The following is a 7,803-nucleotide window of genomic DNA, read 5'->3' on the forward strand; positions in this document are numbered from 1 at the left end:
TTGTAGGTTCTCAGATAAAATGAAATCCAATTAGAATACTGCTGTTTCAGTTTTAAATGTAGGTGAGACACACACACACACACACACATATGTATAATGATATACTATTATATATTTCTGCATGTTTAAAATTTTTCATAATAAAAAATTTGAAAAAATTCTGTTGCTTCTTCCAATCTCTCAGCTTATCCTGCACTATCGCCCTGTTCTGACTTCAGTTTGTGACTCACAACTTTCCAGCAGGCTCCCCTGACCCCCCCTGGGCAGTCCAGTCTACAGGGAGAAGACGCCTGACTCTCCTACAGCAAGCTTCTATGGAGCCACTCCCCTGTAGTGTCCCCGTGGCTCAAAACGAAGTGACGAAACTCCTCTGCCCGGCTCTCCTGGTTCTCCGAATCCAGCCCCTCCCTCCTGTTCACCTTGGTTCTCCATGACCTGTGGGCTGGCCTTCTCCCAACACCTTATTTTAACCCTTGGCATTTCTGCTGTGGGATACCATACCAGGAATGCTCTTCCCTGTGACTTTCACTAGTCTAAATTTGATTTACACAAGTCTTGTCCTAAATCTTGCTTCTTCTGTTCATTCTGTCTTTAGCAGCTGAAGTTTGAATGATAATTGTCTAACTCCTGCCACTTGTAGGTGAATGAAACATCTCCATTAGTCAAAAAAAAAAAAACACCTCAGTGATTCTCTCAGCTACTTAAGAAACAGGAAACAAGCAATAAGAACCAGCTGACAGATGTTGATAAATTATTTATCAATTTCAATAGAATGATGCTTCTGAGGGTGTACAAAGGTATAACCACCACCCATTAGCAAACATGTCAGGCATGTGTTCAACACACATTATTGAGCAACTACCACACGCCAGGCATTTACGATACATCAATAAGCAAAACCGACAACCCTTTGTAGAATCTACATTCTAGTGTTTGGGGGTCAGAAAACATAACTCATATACAAAATAAGTATATTATACAATATATTAGAGGATGACAAAGCTGTAAATAGAAGAAGTAGAAAAGTTAAAGTGGATTCAAGCATGCAAGGCAGGGAATATTCCAGGGAGTGGTGATTGCAATTTTAAATTGCATGGTCAGGGAGGCTTCACTGCAAAGGTGGTATCTGGAAAGACTTGAAGAAGGTGAGGGAGTTGGCCATGACGACATCTGGGGAATCAACATTCCAAAAGTCACACAGAGGGCACGTACCTAAGAATAAACCCAGTGAGCCTCTCATGTTCCTTTGCAGATCTCAGTGTGGACCCTTCCAATCTCAGCAGCAAAGGCCACCAAGTGTCCTCACCACCAATCTGCCTGCCTTTCTTCCTGACACCCCCCTTTCCAGTGGCCCTGGCTTTCCAGACATAACACTATACACTATCTCCTGTGTTACATATGAAAAATATGCAGTAAATGTTACTTAATTTGGGACACACAGGTAATGCTCTACTTGGGTAGCTCTCCAGCATACACTCCCTCACAGATCTCAAGGGAGACTCTGGAGACACATTTGTTGGGGCAGGGTTGTTGTTCGGTAGTAAAGAGCCCAGGCTTGGCATGTGCTGGGTTCAATCCCCAGCACACATTTGTTAACCAATTCATGGTCTGTGTGACCAAAGTTCTACTTTGGAGCCAATTTCTTTGGTTGATTTCCTCTGGAGAAGAGAATTCTACACAGGACTTAGAACACCATAGGGGAATGAAAGAATTATCCATTTCAAACCTCTGATGGCCACTGGCCAGGTCCTCGTGTGGGAGGACCTGGGAAGGCAGAGAGGAGGCACGCCTGCCGGGACAGGGCTGACCACTGGAGATGCCGGGAACTCCTGCTTGGTGTCTCCCAAGTGCTCAGGGAGGGCCCGAGGCCTGGAGGCTCCAGGACAATCCGCTTCACGTGGAGTCTGTGTCGAGTGAAGACACCAAAGCACACAGGAAGTTACGATTTGCACATTCTAACTTAAAAACACAAACTCTGAATCATGTTTATCACCAGAAGGAAGTCACGATGACCAATAAGAGGCAGAGACAAGGGAAGAAATAAAACTTAGGATGTCATCTGCCCTGATTCTCCCGTCTTATCATCCCGCTGTGCACACGCTTTAAAAACCAAGACAACCAAAATGACCGGAGCAGAAGCACCTTGTCGCCTTAATCAGACTGAATTTTTATCTTAGCCATGTGAGAGAATTAGTGACTTTTCTAACCGCGAGTGGGGGGAAAACCCAACTTTTTCTTCAGAATTTGCATCTTGCCAGAGCAGGTGGTTTGTTTCTTCACCTGACCATCCCACTGTCTCCCGCAGAACATAATCACTTCAGGCTAATTTCAGCCTCCAGTCACTTGGTTGTCCATCCATCCACAGCTCTGTGCTCTGTGCTGACCCTACAGCGATGATCAAGACAGGTAGGGTCCCTGCCCCCAGAAAGCTGATGATCTGGGGAAGGACAGAGACATTAAGCAAGTAATTTCACAAATAAACATTGAAAGGACAATCATGGTGGGTATAGGGTAGAAGTTCAGAGGGACTTGGCCTGCCTGGGCATGGGTGGGGGTTCCCTGGGGCCAGGCTTTCTTAAGGAAGTGATGGTTCTTGTGGACCTTGAAGGTAGACATGAAGGAAGGCTAAAAGACCAGGATGGCTGAGAAAAGTAGAGTGGGAGAGAGTAAGTTGGCAGGTTTCTCCCACAACACAGAACCAAGTATTATAAAGAGAAAGATTCATTATAAGAAGTTGGTTCATACAATTATGGAGTTTGACAAGATGGAAACTCAGGAGAAACCATGGTTTAGGTCCAGTCTGAGTCCAAAGACTCAAGAACCAGGCAAACCAATGGTGTGGTTGCCATCTAAAAGGCAGCAGATGTCTCCACTGGAAGGCACTTGGCTGGAGTAGTTCCCTGCTGCTCAGAACAGGCTATTAGTTCTCTTTAGGTCTTCCACTGATTGGACAAGGCTCACCCACATTAGGGAAGGCAATCTGCTTTAATCAATGCACTGATTTAAATATTAATCTCATCCCAAAACACCTTCAGGGAAACACCTAGAATGCTTGATCAAATTTCTGGCTGCCCCATGTTCAAGTCAAGATGACCCATGAAATTAACCATTACTGGGATGGTGAGAAATGAGGCCCTGAGCAATGCTTGATCTTCATTCTAAGAGCAATGGGTAGCCATCCAAGAGCTTCAAGGAAAGGACAAAAATACCCCGAATGAGTGTTGAGGAAAGACTGGTTTGGTGGGTGTGCTGGAAAGAGGTGGGTAGGAGAAAATTCAAGAAAAACTTCATGGAAGAAGTGATGCTTAGCTCTTGAGCTCTGAGCCATCTTGCAGCATGAAGCTGGAATTGGCCTTATGAAGACCAGAGATTGCGTGCTAGTATGTGTGGGCATCGCTTGCTCCTGGTTGCAGGCACAGATGGAAGCACAGAACCGTGGCTGTGCCAGCCGTCACCCAGGTGTGGGGACACGATCCACACCCTTTGGAGCAGTGCTGTGAGGCTGACACCACCCTGCCCCTGAACCGGACGCAGCGCCGTGGCCCCGCTGGCATCTACTGGCCCTGCTTTGAGCTCTGCTGTCCTCAGTCCTTTGACCCCCATAAGAAATTTGTTGCGACATTGAAGATTCATGGTGAAGATTCATGGGGGTGTCGCGCATCCCCCACCTCCAGGATCTGCAGCATGTAAAGACCTGCCTTAATCAAGTTGATCTGGCCAACCATGCCCTCCTTCAATGTTTCCTCCCTGGAGCCTGAGAAGACATGGACAGGACACATTCCAGGATACAAGTGGAAGGGGGGGCATGGTTCTGTGAACAGCATTCAAACAACGTGACTCACAAAAAAAGAAGAAGAAGAAGGAGGAGGAGGAGGAGGAGAAGAAGAAGGAGAAGAAAGAAGGAGGAGGAGGAGGAGGGGAAGAAGAAGAAGAAGAAGAAGAAGAAGAAGAAGAAGAAGAAGAAGAAGAAGAAGAAGAAGAAGAAGAAGAAGAAGAAGAAGAGATGTTTAAGTTAGATCTCGATGACAGAATAGGGTTTGGTTATTTGGAGAGGAGTCAAAGGCAGGTCAAGGAACAGAGGAGAAGTTGAGGTTATTTGACGAGGAGATCGTTGTGACTTGAAGATGGGAACTGTGAAGTGAGAAAAGAACACAAACGAGCAGAGCAAGGTGGCTGGGGGACAAACCACAGAGACCTGATGGCGGGTGGGGACCTGTGACATAGTACAGCTCAGGAGGAGAACCTGACGGTGATGGCTCCTGATGACAGTGGGCTGGCAGCTGGAGGGAATGCCGACAGAGCAGCCCTCGGGGAGCAGCTGGGGACAGAAAGGGGAAGAGGCAGCCCAGATGCAGAGCAGGGACGTTCAGGGGACTCCTCTGGGGTCAGATCAACAGAACTGAGCGAGGGATCAGACACAGAGAATGAGGAAGGGGAAGGAGCGAGCTGGCACTGGACATTCCTAAGCCTGAGTGACGAAGTGAAGAGCCACATCCTTGACCATAGAAGGGATTCTGGAAGAAGGTGGAAAGTCTGGGCTTATTCCAGGGCGGAGTGGACGAGAGGAAGGAAGAGGGCAGATGAAAACTTTGACGTTAGATGTATTAAATTGGAGGTGCTCCTAGCACGTGCAGGTAAGATGTCCAGCAGGTAGTTAAAATCCATGGGTCTGGAACTCAAGAGAGAAGTTGGAGATGGAAATACAGACACGGGAGTCACAATTACAATACCTTTTGGATTTTAAAAGTGAGCAAAATCCTAACCCCCAAATTTAACATGATTAACGTTTTTAAAAAAATATATTTTAGTTGTAGATGGACACATGCCTTTGGTTTATTTGTTTCTATGGTGCTGAGGATCAAATCCATGCCTCACACGTGCGAAGCAAGTGCTCTGCCACTGAGCCCCAGCCCCAGCCCCATGATTAACTTTTCTATGTGTCAGATACTGTCATCTACTGTCACCCCCACTTCACAGAGGACAAAACATTGCAATTGTAAAAAAGAATGAAAGCCATCATCTCAGAACAAAGGACTTTTTAAGATTATGTGTGTGTATGGTGCTGGGCACTGAATCCAGGGCCTTGCACAGACTAGACAAGCGCTCTGCCACTGAGCTCCACCCCAGCCTGGGGACGCTTCATCAGAATAAAGTCAGCCTTATGAAAAACCCCTCCACTGTGCCCATTTTCCTCCTTTTGCTACAAACCTGTGAAACTGGTGTGGCAGACGTCTGGTTTGCATTTGGCCAGCTTAGATTTGAGACCTGGGGGAGGGGAGGCCCAAACTGTGAGGCTTGAGGAGAAGGGCACCAGAGTTCACTCGGGAGAGGAGAAAAGGGAAGAAAATAAAACCTTAAGAGGTTGATACTCAGCAGAGGAGACGGGGAGAGAAGCAGAAGCAGGAGGAGAAAAAAGAAAAAAAAAAAAAAGAACCGAGAAATAAACAACAAAACAGAAATGAAAGGAATTCTTCCACCAGGCAACTGCCATTGCAGAGAAACCTGCATCTCAGCTGTGGTAAAGAAGAGATGTCAATTAATGTGGCAAAGAGGAAGCCAAGTGACCCTTGTCACCCCAGGGAAGATTTACACAGAAGGCACCAACCAGAAAAGGGGTCAGCAAAGTACAGCCCTGGAGCTGCTTCTGTCCTGCCTGCCACCTCCGTCACACAATGCGTGGGCTAAGAATACTTTTTATATTTTTAAATGATTATTTTTTTAATTCAAAAGGAGAACACTATTTTATGGCATATGAAAATTATGTGAAATTCAAATTTCAAAGTCCATAAATAGTTTGGTTGGATCGCAGTCATCCTCGGTATTTACATATCATCTGCGGTGGCTTTCATGATGCATGACAGGGTTGATGTGTGAAATAGACTGAGTGGTCCAAAAGTCTAAAAAAAAAATAATAATTAACTTTTTGTACGTGTTGTGTGTGAGGTGCTGGGGATGGAACCCAGGGTCTCAGGCGTGTTGGGCATTGCTCTACCACTGAGCTACCTCCCCAGTCTGAAAATCTAAAAAATTGGATGGGATATGGTGGCACATGCCTGTAACCCCAGCAGCTCAGGAGGCTGAGGCAGGAGGATCTTGAGTTCAAAGCCAGCCTCAGCAACTTGGCAAGACCCTAAGCAACTCAGTGAAACTCTGTCTCTGAATAAAATACAAAAAAGGGCTGGGGATGTGGTTCAGTGGTTAAGCACCCCTGGATTTAATCTCTGGTAAGAAAGGAAGAAAGGAAGAAAGAAAGGAAGAAAGAAAGAAAGAAACAAAGAAAGAAAGATTTAAAATATTACTACTCTCTGGCCCATTCCAGAAAAAGCTTGTCAACCCTTGAACTACACAGGAGGAAAGAGGGTGGCACATTAGAAACCAGGAAAGCCCAGCCAGGCAGGCTGCAGAAGGGGGCCCTTCCTAGTCACAGGCCGGAGATCACAGCAGGGAACCAGCCTGGTAAGCAGACAGCATCGGACACCTGCTGTGCAGTTCAGGGCCCAGCAGGGAACGACTCACACCCAGGAGCAGGCTGGCACAGAACACAGAGGTCCCCGTTTAGACTTTTATTATTGTTGTTTTATTTTATGTTTGTATGTTTTCCAATTAACTTTGAAAATGTTCCTTTAACTCCACTCTGCCATTTAGAACAGTGCCTCTCCTCCCCAGTCCCAGATACTGATCACTGGGGCAGGGTGACATTTGCCTACAGTGCCGGCTCATTATTTTGCTGCTGGAATTGCAAATCCAAGGATCAAATGGTACAGTCTGTTTGCTCCAAGGAGGGGAGGGGATCCCCCCAGAGGTGCCCCGAAACAAAGGAAGCAAATCACTCCAGAACCACATCGTGCAATCTGGACCTGTTACAGGACAGATGGGACTCTGAATTGTTTGATTCTATCAGCAGAACAGAGGAAGGAAATATTTTTAAATGAGATTATGTCCTTTTCCCCAGTTCTTATTATGAAACCTTCCTGAAATGAACTTTAAATATCACAGTCCCTTTCATGGGGATGAATGAGACTCAGCAGGCAGCATATTGCAGGGAAGTGGCTCATGAGGGAGAGTGGGAGGGCCGAGGGCAGAGGTCGGGATGCACAGTGGGTCCCTGGGGGGCCTTTGACTGGGCGAAGAACCAGGCTCAGAAGCCCAGCTGTGTGTGCTAGGAAGGGATCGCGTCTTTAAAAAACTCTGCGCCCCTCAAGAATACTAATTAAAGGGTCCTTTTTCAAAGATATCAGTCGTAATGAATAAATGCTTTCTTTGCTCTCAACAGGAAGATGATTGACAACCAGTTATTGTACAGAGAAGAAAAAAAATACCCTGGAAGTTATGAAAATCTCCTCAGAATAAAATCATGCAAAAAATTCTAGGCCTTCCATGCAAAATTTTCTAAAGGAAGCTGTCTGTGTCATTCAGTTCCAAACTCTACCAATAATGATTTTTTTAAAAGATGTCTCTAGAGGTCTCTAGCCAAATATCATCCAGGCAGGATAGGATGGACGAGAACTGGGTTGGTTCCCTTGTCTCCTTTGATGCGGGTCCCCCCCACACGCACTACTTAATGTTGGGGTTCCTCAAGACCCTTTGACTACCAGATCCCTAAACATCTGCTTATCTGATCTTGCCACTGAGAAGTGTCAGAACATCTGAAATTTCACCATCTTCCCCACCCTGCTCCCAATCTTCACCATCTCTGTAAATGGCGCCAACATCTATCTATCCATCAAGCCAGAACTTAGGACTCATCCTAAGTTCCCTCTCTCCCAACTGCTATAACCAATTCACCAATAAGTTCTGGGGATT

General features: G+C 46.1%; 1 long non-coding RNA gene across 2 annotated transcripts; it reads right to left on the reverse strand.

Annotated features, from left to right (window-relative positions):
• Positions 1-821: 821 nt before the first annotated feature.
• LOC124962274 (uncharacterized) lies at positions 822-5,398 on the reverse strand. 2 transcript variants are annotated; one of them, XR_007104445.1, is made up of 4 exons: positions 5,209-5,398; positions 2,281-2,437; positions 1,727-1,904; positions 822-1,170 (listed from the first exon to the last, which is right to left on the reverse strand). It is a non-coding gene; the product is annotated as an uncharacterized LOC124962274 (long non-coding RNA). The 2 variants fall into 2 exon arrangements; XR_007104446.1 differs by having other exon boundaries at positions 822-1,212.
• Between the last annotated feature and the right edge of the window lie 2,405 nt (positions 5,399-7,803).

Source organism: Sciurus carolinensis, chromosome 12 (genome assembly GCF_902686445.1).
Source record: "Sciurus carolinensis chromosome 12, mSciCar1.2, whole genome shotgun sequence".
Lineage (NCBI taxonomy): Eukaryota > Metazoa > Chordata > Mammalia > Rodentia > Sciuridae > Sciurus > Sciurus carolinensis.